Source organism: Salmo salar, chromosome ssa05 (genome assembly GCF_905237065.1).
Source record: "Salmo salar chromosome ssa05, Ssal_v3.1, whole genome shotgun sequence".
Taxonomy (NCBI): Eukaryota; Metazoa; Chordata; class Actinopteri; order Salmoniformes; family Salmonidae; genus Salmo; species Salmo salar.
Window position 1 is genome coordinate 51,874,412 of NC_059446.1, and position 12,991 is coordinate 51,887,402.

General features: G+C 42.0%; 1 protein-coding gene across 1 annotated transcript in view; it reads right to left on the reverse strand.

Moving 5' to 3' along the window:
* Nucleotides 1-2,430: 2,430 nt before the first annotated feature.
* LOC106605074 (teashirt homolog 1) overlaps nucleotides 2,431-12,991 on the reverse strand; it is a 67,986-nt gene continuing 57,425 nt past the window's right edge. Inside the window, exon 3 of the transcript XR_001328792.2 lies at nucleotides 2,431-3,177. The gene's annotated coding sequence lies outside the window, so the exon portion shown is untranslated. The remainder of the gene's footprint in view (nucleotides 3,178-12,991) is intronic.

Here is a 12,991-nt window from a genome sequence, read left to right on the forward strand (position 1 = left end):
TATTGTTTACCCGGATTATTGAGTACGTTGGTTTTGGAGTTAGTTTTCTTTAATAAATACTCCATTTTTTACCACTTTGGTTTCTCCTGCGCCTGACTTCCCTGCCACCTACATACACAGATTATGACATTCAGACACTTGAAGTTTCACATGTTTATTTTTCACCACTTCTAGCTACATCCTGGTCCTCCATCCAGGGACCAACCAGGACAGACCCTGCTTAGCTTCAGAGGCAAACCAGCAGTGGGATGCAAGGTGCTATTTTGCTGGAATGAATGTGCCACAACTTGCAACATGAAATGAGGCAGCAAAGCAACATAACCAAAGATAGGGAGAATTGCATAAAAAATGAAAACGACTTTTTTTGCATCCATTTACAGTACATTTGTTCTTACATTTCAAAATGATTTCCTTGCAATATTTTGTTTTGCTATCAATACTTTTGGGTTTATGTTTTGCTTTCAATATCATTATATTTGTTTGCAATACTTAGAATGTTGTTCTTGACTTCAAAAGTTTTGGTTGATATTAATGGCACAAAAGTAACTCACTCACTAGAGGATTGCATCATATAATAACACTATTACTCTCTTTAAGGTGCTTAAAGCGGCAGACCTTCATTGAATTATTAACAAAGTGTTCTCTCTGCCACAGTTTCAGTAAAAAGCTGAGGGATGGGGCAGGAGACATGCAACCACTCTCAAGTGAAACGCTGTGGATGCAAGGACTGACCATCCATGATATCAAAATGATGGTTTTAATCATGTTTTTAGGCTATGCAGTGGTTATTTACATTTCATTTCTTTACAAACAGTGGAGTCAAACAAGCTTACATTTTGGGTTCTGGATGGGGTGACCGTTGAACCAAAATCATGAGACATTTATACGTTATCTTCGTCAAGAATCAATGGGTACATATCGTTAATTGATAAGTCCAAAAATGGATGTAGCAACTAAGAATTGCCCCTTTAACAGGCAGTGACCTTCCTACAGCAAAACTATGCTGCCATTTTAACGTGATTCAATAAACTTGCCCCGCGAAAACGTATTCTACCCACTGTTACCCAAATGTCCCGCAAATCATTCCCTTGTCCTGCATTTGGGCATTTTAGACGTGGTCACCCTAATTCCACCGGTGGAAACATTGTTACTGCAACATGTTAACACCATCTTTCTATAGAGAATAGAACGTGAGATTTTCACGTGAATGTTTTCACCTGATGTGAATTGTAGTTTCACATGTGAAATACGTGGTTTCACATGTTAAAAACGTTCACATGTGAAAATTAGATACTGTATGCAGTTTCACATGTGAACGTTTTTAATATGTGAAACTACAATTGACAATTCACAAATTACACTGTAATAAACCCTAACACATTTACTCAGTCACACGCACAAGCCCATAAATAGGTAGAGTGTTCCAGAGAGATGCACACAGAGAGAGACAGAGAGTGACACACAGTGAAGCATGCAGCATTCATCTCTCCGTAATTTAACCACAGGGACCCCTAACCGCCTTGACCCTTAATAGCAGGAGCTGTCAATACAGACAAGATCAGTGAACCTAGGCCAGCGAGTCAGACTCCCTCAGCACAGGGAGGGAATGTATGTGTTTGTGGGTGTGCGTGCGTGCGTCTGTGCATGCGTGCAGCCATGTCTGTGCGTGTGTGTGTGTGTGTGTGCATGTGCCTGTGTGGGTGCATGTGCATGTGTGTCCTTGTATGTGTGTGTACATGTGTTGCTGCTTCACTCACACTGAATCTCAACAGGAACAGCCATGTGTACCCACTCAGAGGAGAGAAAAGAGACTGAGACTTATCCACGGCTTATCCATCTAACTGAGAAAGAAAGAGGGAAAAGTACTCCCTGTCAAGTGCAGTCAGTCTGTCTAGGTTTCTCTGCCTCTAATTGAGATTAAATTCAATGAAAAATACAAAAAAAAATACAAAAACTAAAAAGAGAATCATCAAGCCGGTAATAGGATTATTGGTTGTTGTTTGTTTGTTATGGATGGCGGATTAAAAAGTAAACCGGGGTTAAATGCAGAGGAGATTAACGCAGCCGTTAGTTATCGCCCGTTTCATAAAATTAGCACACGCAACAGACTGAGAGCTCATTTGCATGTTGAGATAACAGCGCCATTGTTGTACGAGTGTTGGCGCTAATTAGAGGTTGTGCGAATACTGTTATGATGAATTAAACCCTTCATCATTAACACTGAGGAGAACTCGCAAATTATTGGAGGGGAAAAAATATTGAAATCCGAGCTTGAAGGAGTATTTACATGATGTCAAGTTGACTGACATCAAAATGGAGGGAGACGAGGCCGGTTTACCCTTTGAATAATATCAAAGTCATTAAGACACAAGTTGAAATGTTACGTGGTTAAATGACCCTCGTGGTTGACCTATTTTCTGTGTGTGTGTGTGTGTGTGTGTGTGTGTGTGTGTGTGTGTGTGTGTGTGTGTGTGTGTGTGTGTGTGTGTGTAAATGAGGAGCTGCGGTCTCTCGAACTGGTCCTTCAAAAACATCAGGGAATGAATATAACTAACTAGCATTAAGACAGACAGTACAGTATGTTATGCAATATAAAGAGTAGGCTTGCTAATTAAAGCCTTCTCTCTGTCAGTTCTGCTGGATAAACACTTCAAGAACCTCTAGAGACAGTTAGACAGAGAATATGGACATGGAAATATCCTCCGTTGAAACATATTTAGTTAAAGATGACAATGGTGTCAATCTCCAGGAAAAAAATTATTATGTTGATTTGGCTCTTCCTTTGTTTTCAGTTATAGAAGCAAGCCACATAGATTGGATACTGTATTGAGCAGTTGCTTAAAGAGTTTTGACCATAGGAATAGACATATATTAATATTTTTATCATTTGTACATACATCACTTCAATTTACATTTCTTCCAAACAGGCATTCAACCATGTAGGGGTCAATAGCGTAATACTAAACAAAGCCATTATTTGGGTGAGATTTTGTTCTCCTAATTGTGGTCTGGTGTGTTGTTGTAGTGTTACTTCCTTGTCGCTGTATCCATCCAGTCCCTCTATGTTGTGTTAAATGGCCAGATGAGAGGCCGCAGATGTGAAGGCCTTCATGCCTGCAGGCGTAGCTGACCTCCGCTGGCTGCCTGTGACGCCTCTCCCCGCTAACTAGCTCCAGGCTAAAAACAAAGAGGGAAGAGGGGGGAAGAGGGAGAGTTGCATGGGGTAAAGACTTAATTTGACTATTTTGTCACAAAATGTACAAAGGACTGTTCTGCACTGTAACATTTTACACACTGTGTTTAATCCCATTCTGTCATGGCTAACAGGAGGCTAACAGCAAGGGCATTGTTTTCCCTGGAGTGTGGCCCAGTAGTTAGCGATTAGCATTTCTGTTTTCTCACCTTGCGTATGGCCTACACTCTTCTTTATGTGTGATGAATCAATATGTTTATTGACAAGAATATGTTTATTGTCAACATGTTTATTGACAATGTTACGTTCTCTTTGTTTTAGCCATTAGACTGACTGAGCACTGACTTTCTTCTCACAAAATTGGACCTGGTGTAGAAAATTCATTATGTAAATTGTTGAGTTAAACAGCTATACAAAGCCTTCACAAAGTAGTCATACCTCTTGACTTATTCCACATTTTGAATTCAAAATGGATTGAAAAAAATGTTTCTCATCCATCCACACACAACACTCCATAATGACAAAGTAAGAACATGTTTTTAGAAATGTTTGCAGATGTATTGAAAATGAACACAGAAATATGTAATGTACATACTGTAAGTATTCACACCACTGAGTCAATACATGTTAGAATAACCTTTGGCTGCAATTAGAGCTGTGAGTCTTTCTGGGTAAGTCTCTAGGAGCTTTGAACACCTGGATTGTACAATATTTGCCCATTATTATTTTCAAAATTCTTCAAGATCTGTCAAATTGGTTGTTGATCATTACTAGACCACTATTTTAAAGTCTTGCCATAGATATTCAAGCAGATTTAAGTCAAAACTGTAACTCGGCCACTCAGAAACATTCACTGTCTTCTTGGTCAGCAACTCCAGGATAGATTTTGCCTTGTGTTTTAGGTTATTGTCCTGCTGAAAGGTAAATTAATCTCCCAGTGTACAGAGGAAAGCAGAGTGAACCAGGGTTTCCTCTACGATTTTGCCTGTGCTTTAGTTCCATTCCTTTTGTATCCTGAAAAACTCCCCAGTCCTTATTGATTACAAGCATACCCATAACATGATGCAGCCACCACTATGATTGAACATATGGAGAGCGGTAATCAGTAATGTGTTGTATTGGATTTTCCCCAAACATAACACTTAGTATTCAGGACAAAAACTGAATTGCTTTGCCACATTTTTTGCAGCATTACTTTAGTGCCTTGCAAAGAGGATGCATGTTTTGGAATAGTTTTATTCTGTACAGGATTCCTTATTTTAACTCTGTCATTTAGGTTAGTATTGTGGAGTAACTACAACGTTGTTCATCCATCCTCAGTTTTTTCCTTCGTTTTTTCCTATCACACCTGAAATCCCTGAGTGGTTTGCTTCCTCTCAGGTAACTGAGTTAGGAAGGACGCCTGTATCTTTGTAGTGACTGGGTGTATTGATGCACCATGCGAAGTGTAATTAATAACTTCAACATGCTCAAAGGGATATTCATTGTCTTCTTTTTATTATTTTTACCCATCTACCAATAGGTGCCCTTTTTTTGCAAGGCATTGGAAAACCTCCCTAGTCTTTGTAGTTGAATCTATAAGGGAACAAGGCAAGGCCCAAATGCAGACACAGGAGGCAGATGGTAGAGCTCCGATATTTATTATAACAAAGGGAGAAGGCAAAAGGCAGGTTGGGGACAGGCGAGAGTTCATAAACCAGGTTAGAGTCCAAACAGTACCAGACGATAGGCAGTCTCGAGGTCAGGCCAGGCAGGGGTCAGAAACCAGATCCGAGTCCAAAACAGTACACGGGGATAGGCAGGCTGGTAGTCAGTGGTCAGACAGGCGGGTTCGGAGTCAGGACAGGCAAGGGTCGAAACCAGGAGGACTAGAAAAAAACAGAGACTGGGGAAAAATAGGAGCAAGGAAAGCCGCTGGTTGACTTAGCAAACAATACGAACTGGCACAGAGAGACAGGAAACACAGGAATATATACACCGGGGATAATAAGTGACACCTGGAGGGGGTGGAGACAATCACAAGGACAGGTGAACCAGATCAGGGTGTGACAGAATCTGCGTTTGAAATTCACTGCTCAACTGGGGGACCGTACAGATAATCGTATGTGTGGGGTACAGAGATGAGGTAGTCATTAGAAAATCATGTTAAACAATACTATTGCACAGAGAGTGAGTCCATGCAACATTTTTACTCCTGAACTTATTTAGGCTTGCTATAACGAAGGGGTTGAATAGTTATTGACTCAAGACACTTGAGCTTTTAATTTAAGAATTCCACTTTGACATTATGGGGTATTGTGTGAGCCAGTGATTAAAAAAACTCTATTCAATCTAATTTAAATTCAGGCTGTAACGCAACAAAATGTGGAAAAATTCAAAGGGTTTGAATAATTTCTCAAAGCACTGTAGATGTTTTTAGGCTTTGTATGTTCATATCTCATTTTAATATCTTCTTTTTCTGAAGAGGAAGACAGCATCAAATGAAGAAGATGGGAGATCTATGAAGAGAAAAACCCAGGTGTCGATGTTTGAGCTGCCACATCCCCTTTGAGTGACAGCCAACAATATTTCCAAGGCTTCCTAGTGCGACGCCAAGGACAAACTGCACTGCACATCACATGCTGGCTGAGACAGCACACATCACACGGCACACGGCCACTGATCTCAGCGCCGGAGGCCGCCAATCAAGCACATCACAAAGCGCTGACAGCGGCCAGGGCCAGAGACTTAACCCCTCGCCTGCCAGTCTGAGACCACACCACACACACACACACACACACACACACACACACACACACACACACACACACACACACACACACACACACACACACACACACACACACACACACACACACACAGGCACGCATTCACACACACACGCATGCACACACACACAGACAGACACACAGTCTGAGCCGATATGAATCTGTAGTCCATCCCAAACCATGCAAACTGACCATCGTTACAGGGATCGCTTTCCAGGGTGTAGTGATGTTGTCGTTTCCAGCTGGACAGAGTATTATCTCCATATTCCCACACTCAGTACTTTACCAGTACCATTACATAGTAACATTAGTAAGACCACTCATCTAACTTAATTGGGTATGTCAGATAATGCATAATAAGATATTTTGTGTGACACGTACATAGCGTTTAATGGGCCTGATGCTTGATGCAGTGGTCTCATATTGTTTCCCTTACGAGAGGGATTTTTGATGTGTTGCCAGGCCTGGTGTAAAAATAACTGAAGTGACAGGGTTGTCTTGGTTGTCACTGTTGTCAGGCTGGTGCGGATTTTCACAGCCGTGGGTCGTTGGTGTGTGTGCGTGCGTGCGTGCGTGTGTGTGCGTGTGTGTGGATGTGTGTACGTGTGTGTGTGTGCTCATGTTGTGGGTGACATTGCTGATCGCTGTGTGATGAGAACCTATCATTGTCGCGATGTCAGAGTGAGGGTGGTAGAAGGGCCTTTTTGGCATGTGTTTCTCCACACCTTCATCGGTGTCTGTGGCACTCTGTGGCTGGCTGGCTGTACATAGGGAGGGATGAGAAAAAAAGTATCATGTTGGAGCAGTCACATTGGCTGCGTCCGAAATGCCACAGTATTCCTTAAATAGTGCGCTTCTCTGAGTTCCCTCAGACTAAGGCGAGTTTTGTGGTCAGGCGTACTCACCATGGGAACCATTGTCTCTGCCTCTCTGGGAATTGTCAGGTGATAATACTAATAGAAATGTGTCTGTTCAATTAGTTACAGTGTATTACAAGATTCTGCCATTCCAGTAAAGGTAGGTAGGGTTACTTTCATCATTGCTAGCTATCCCCCCCAACCCCACCCTCACACACACACACACACACACACACACACACACACACACACACACACACACACACACACACACACACACACACACACACACACACACACACACACACACACACACACACACACACACACATTCACCTGACAGGGTGAAGTAGAATTACCCAGTAAAAGTGATAGGGACGTGACAAGCAGTCCATTAAATCAAACCCCAGACGCTAGCAGCTCCCCTCCTTCCATCACTCTGGTGATGAGGCCCCCATCAATGTGGCCATTAAGTGGATTGTCTGGCCATGCACAGACAGGCAGCACATATGTTACCAGGCAGATTTATTTATAATGTCGCCATGAGGAGTAGGATATCAACATGGCTCTGAAGAGAGTGATAGCCTTATAGGAATCGTCAGAATCGTCTAATTTGCTCAGATGCAGTTTAAACTCTATTCCTTCTTTGTTCAGACAAATGCAAAACTTTATTGACGTGTCAGAGACAAGGTGGCTTGTCATGGAACAGCGCCACTGTGTTAAAAACGCACGTTTCACAAGTGAGAAGGCAGTTAACCTTTAAACAGATGGATAATCCCAAATGGCGCTATAAAATGAATAGACTCTAAACAACCACGGTGCACTCACGAAACTGACCATTTCTGTCACGGTCTTCACTTTCCCAATGTGTCGTCGTCTCCCCACCTGTGGCCACTGTTTTAATGTACTTTCTGTTCCAAAATAATACTGTCCAAAGTTATGTTTGTCAAAACATCCTGGTAACGTGAGTTATTTCTTTATGTTAAATCTGTAGCTACCAGGGTTGGTCTCAATCCCATTTCAATTCAGTCAATTCAGGAAGTAAACTGAAATTACAAGTCCAATTCCAAACAATGTCCTTATTATCATTGAAATTGACCACAAATGATAGTTAAGCCTTAAAACAGACCGAAGTGTTAAGGCTTACAAAATACCCTCCATACTGTTGGGCAGACCAGCAAATGGAGGGTCACATTTCCTATTAGCTGCTATTATCTATGCTAACATGCTAACAGCAGTGGGCAGGTGCTAGGATTGCGGCCTTCTATTCTAGGCCTCGAGGCCCCCACATCCCCACATCTCTATACATCCAGGGCCTGGGTCTGACCAAACCGGCCCCGGGGTCCCTATCTAACCCAACCTCCCCACCCCACTCCCTCTAATCTGGTTACTGGGGCAACGACAAGGATTAGCCGTGTGACATGGGAGGGGTTTCTCTAATGAGACTGCTCATATGCATAATTCATGTAAACATGATGGTGCGGGAGGGGGGAATTGGGGGGGGGTTGTTGAGTACAGTCATAATGGAAAAATGCGTACAAACACACAGTGATGTCTGAATAAACACTTCAGTCAGTCACTGGAGCAGAGATGAAATAGAGTGAAATAGATTTGGAGGGGAATGGAATGGAATAGTCTGAGGTGTTTTTACAGCAAGGGGTGTATTCATTTTTACATTTACATTTACGTCATTTAGCAGACGCTCAAGACATTCAGAAGGTGCTCAAAGCAGATGATGACCATTGAAATGCAGTGCTCTATGGGGGAATTCTGACCCGAGTTAAGCGTGCGTAACTTCCATTTTTATGTATTAAGTATTCTAACCTTAAATTTAAGGCATGAGAATAGCATGCTATTCACCCACTATTTGTTCGGGGTGGAGATTTAAGAAGGTCTGTCAGAGGTGGGTCTACAGAAAGACGTATTCTTGACTCAATTCCTTTACAATTCCACCACCTTTACCGCGCGATGAAACCATGAATAAGGTCGAATGAACCTGCTGTCAAATAAACATGACATGTACTGTCGAAGGCTATAGTTTTAATCCTAGGCCCTCATCATTTGCAAGGATGAAATTTTGAGACCCAGGCTTTCCACAGTTATATTTTAAATGTTGTATTATGTTAAATATTAGCCACTATCATGAGCCACCATCAGTAATACACACATATATCTATACTGTAACTATCACTTAAGCAATAAGGCATGAGGGGGTGTGGTATAAGGCCAATATACCACGGCTAAGGGCTGTTCTTATGCATAACGCAACGCAGAGTGCCTGGATACAACCCTTAGCCATGGTATATTGGTCATATACCACAAATCCCAGAGGTGCCTTATTGCTATTATAAACTGGTTACCAAGGTAATGCTGTAAAAATACATGTTTTGTTGTACCCGTGGTATACGGTCTGATATGCCACGGCTGTCAGACAATCAGCATTCAGGACTTGAACCATCCAGTTTATAATTTAATGTAAGTTTCCTTCATTTTGTAGCCTACATTTTGCATCATTCCATTCCATTCCGTTTGCCTTTCTTTAACGCGTTCTCTGGAGTGATGCATCACACTTCACCATTTGGTAGTCCTACAGACGAATCTGGATTTGGTGGATGCTACCTGCCCCAATGCATAGTGCCAACTGTAAAGTTTGGTGGAGGAGGAATAATGGTTTGGGGCTGTTTTTCATGGTTCGGGTAGGCCCCTTAGGTCCAGTGAAGGGAGATCTTAACACTACAGCATACAATGACATTCTAGATGATTCTGTGCTTCCAACTTTGTGGCAACAGTTTGGGGAAGTCCCTTTCTTGTTTCAGCATGACAATGCCCCCGTGCACAAAGTGAGGTCCATTCAGAAATGGTTTGTTGAGATCTGTGTGGAACAACTTGACTGGCCTGCACAGAGTCCTGACCTCAACCTCATCGAACACCTTTGGGATGAATTGGAACGCCAACTGTGAGCCATGCCTAATCGCCCAACATCAGGGCTAAATGGAATAAAGTCCCCGCAGCAATGTTTCAACATCTAGTGGAAAGCCTTCCCAGAAGTGTGGAGGCTGTTATAGCAGCAAAGGAAGGACCAACTTCGTTTTAATGCCCTTGATTTTTGGAATGAGATGTTCAAAGAGCACGTGTCCACATACTTTTGGTCATGTAGTGTGTATATATATATATATATAGTAACAAATTGATTTGTCCCCTTTGCCTGATATATGTAGGTCAACAACCATTTGTTTCTTTCATTTGTGAGTTATTTGCCTTTCCCCATGGTGATTGATGACAAAATGAATTTATATGCGCGTTACTTAATTTTTATACCTCAGTGAAACAGGAAGCCATGGAAGGCCACAATACATTTTCTTAAACTGAGAATAACTTTAAAAAGTTGAATGTTAATGCAGATTTTATTTTGTTTGATATTATTTATAAGAATCTTTAGGGTGCCAATAATTTTGATATCTATCTTTTTCAGAATTTTGTTTTACTTAAACAAAGAGCTCTATATCTGATTATACTGTTGTATTAGTATACAACACTATAATTTTGTCATTTGTATTATTTATTTTATCCAGTGTTTTTTGCTAATCTTTATCATGGGTGCCAATAATTTTGAAGGTGAGTGTATATTCCCATGTGTGTGTGTCTTTACGTGTGTGTGTGTGTGTGTGTGTGTGTGTGTGTGTGTGTGTGTGTGTGTGTGTGTGTGTGTGTGTGTGTGTGTGTGTGTGTGTGTGTGTGTGTTTTGTGTGTTTGTGTGTGTGTGTGATTATATGTGGCTGTGCTTGTTTGTGTATGTCGCTTTTCACTGGACATGACAAATGTGTCGCCCCTTCAGTGTGGTGTAGCTACAGTACGGAGATGCCCTCCTGCCACCTCCTCCACCTCACCCCCCTCTAACCTCCACCACCGACCTCACCCCCCACTTTCCCCCACCGCCAACTGCATAATAACCCCCTCTGTCTTCCCTGCCAGCGCCCATGTCCAAACCAAGCACAACAGATCAACAACTCGGCATGCAGATCGTGTCACAGGATAAATGATGTGCAGCGTGTCAGGTTCATATGTGGGCTTGGGCTTGCTGTCCATGACATGTGTCAGGGAGGCCCTGCGTCTCCCTCCGAACGCGCTAATGACGTGACTCCGGGTAGCCTCCCTCCACACCCCACTCGATCCCTCCACCCCCATCAGCACACGTTAGACAACGTGTCACTTCCAGGTGGAAAGGACCCTCTGTTTTGGGGGATACAGACGGACAACGACTGTCTGGTCCACTGTGAGCTAGGGGCTAGTGATGGCTGAGGAACTCCACATATACAACATGACACATTATCCCCTTTTTTGAACAAATCAAACCTTCTCTCTCACACACAGACGTGTGTACACACAGACACACGTGCATGTGCACGCGCGCGCACACACACACATACACACACTACCTTGACTTCCCACACAGGATGGCTGCATCGTTTATTAATGCTCTGCCTCTCATTTTTTTTGCTTTTTGTCTTTGTATGCAAATCCTGTCTGACTTGTCTGAATTATGTGTGTCTGTCCGGGCTCCTCTTTGATTCAGAGTGACTGAGGACTGTACACATGGTGATTGCCTCCACTGGGCCTAGTCTGAGCCTTGCATAAGTAATTGAGATGTCAGTATGCGTTCTCATATTCCCACAACAAACTGTAGGAAAACATGCATTGTTGAAGGTCATTTGAATAATTCCTTAATGGAAGGGAGGCCGTTGTTTTCGGGAATGCATGAAAAAGGAAATGTCAATGATCAAAATTAACCAGCATCATATCTCACTGATGCAGCGGCAGCAGCGGTGATTCCTGGAGCACTTCTCTATTCGCGGGGTGGCGGAGTGAATGGATGGATAAGTGTCTCTGTGCATATCAAACATAACAGAAAGCGCAGTGTTTTCTCAATGGTATTTTTGGTAACACAAATTGGTTTCGAGTCATTTTCTACATTGACCTCCTTGATATAAAATAGGAAGCGACAGGGACATGATGTATCTCATATTCAGAGACCTCTCAAGAGGTCAATGACTAAATCATACACCCACAACAGATAATGGGAAATGCATCATTAAAGATTTACTGTATATGTTTTATACATTTGGGTTTTGACAATGTGTCACCCCGGCACCACTATTTATTACCATAAAAACATCACTGAAATCATGTTTTGTTATTTATTCTATATATGTGACCCGTTTCAAGAAGCTAGGTGTGTGCCCCATGTCACTACTTAACACTACTTTTTTAAATCAAAATTAGTATTTTTTGAGGCAGAAAAGCCTTCTGGAACATGTGAACTTTAATGTGACTTAATAGAAAAATGATATGCCATCTGTAAATATGAATAAAATTGTTAAATTACGAGCTTAATTGGCTGAGATAACAGCTGGGCTGGAAAAGCTGAGAGATCATTTTGGATTGGTCTGCCATGTAGCACACTTCTGTCTATAACATGAGCTGCTCAGTATGAGTAAATATTCCTTGCTACCGCAGCTTTTTTAAAAGATATACCATTAGCCATGGAGATCTGCAAAAGTGGTGCTACTGCTCTCAACAACATTGTTGGCCAGAATTTAGCAGTGGGAAAAAGTTGTGATGGACTACTTTCTGCACACAGTCAGTGTAAACCGTAGTGACTTGACACAACAACGGGCCAAACATGCTGTAGCTAGCTACAAACCAAACGGAAAAGACAAGCTGCCATGAAGCGTTCATCCATGTATATGGGTAAGAGTCTAGCTACATTTTCAGATATCATATGTTTCTAATTTTGACAAAGTTGTTTTCATTGCAAGTTAAAGCTACTGTTCGCTAGCTAGCAAACGTTAGCTTGCTGGCTCGCTAGCTAATATTGCTGGCTTGCTAGCTAACATCACGTGTATGATCTGTGTAGCAATATTATTCATATCTCAGAAATCCATTTGCATTGCTAGTTATAGCCTAATGTTAGCTAGCTATCTAACATTGAACCTAGTTGGTTAGCATTAGCTACCTGCAGATTCATACTCCAGCATTTCCTGCATGGTTACTAGCTATGACAATCTGTTTGTACTGTAGCTATGGGTTGGGATTATGGTTCATTGCTAGCAAGCTGCATGTCTAAACAAAAGACTCCACTTGCAAGAGAATGATTACATGACCCATCAAGTTAG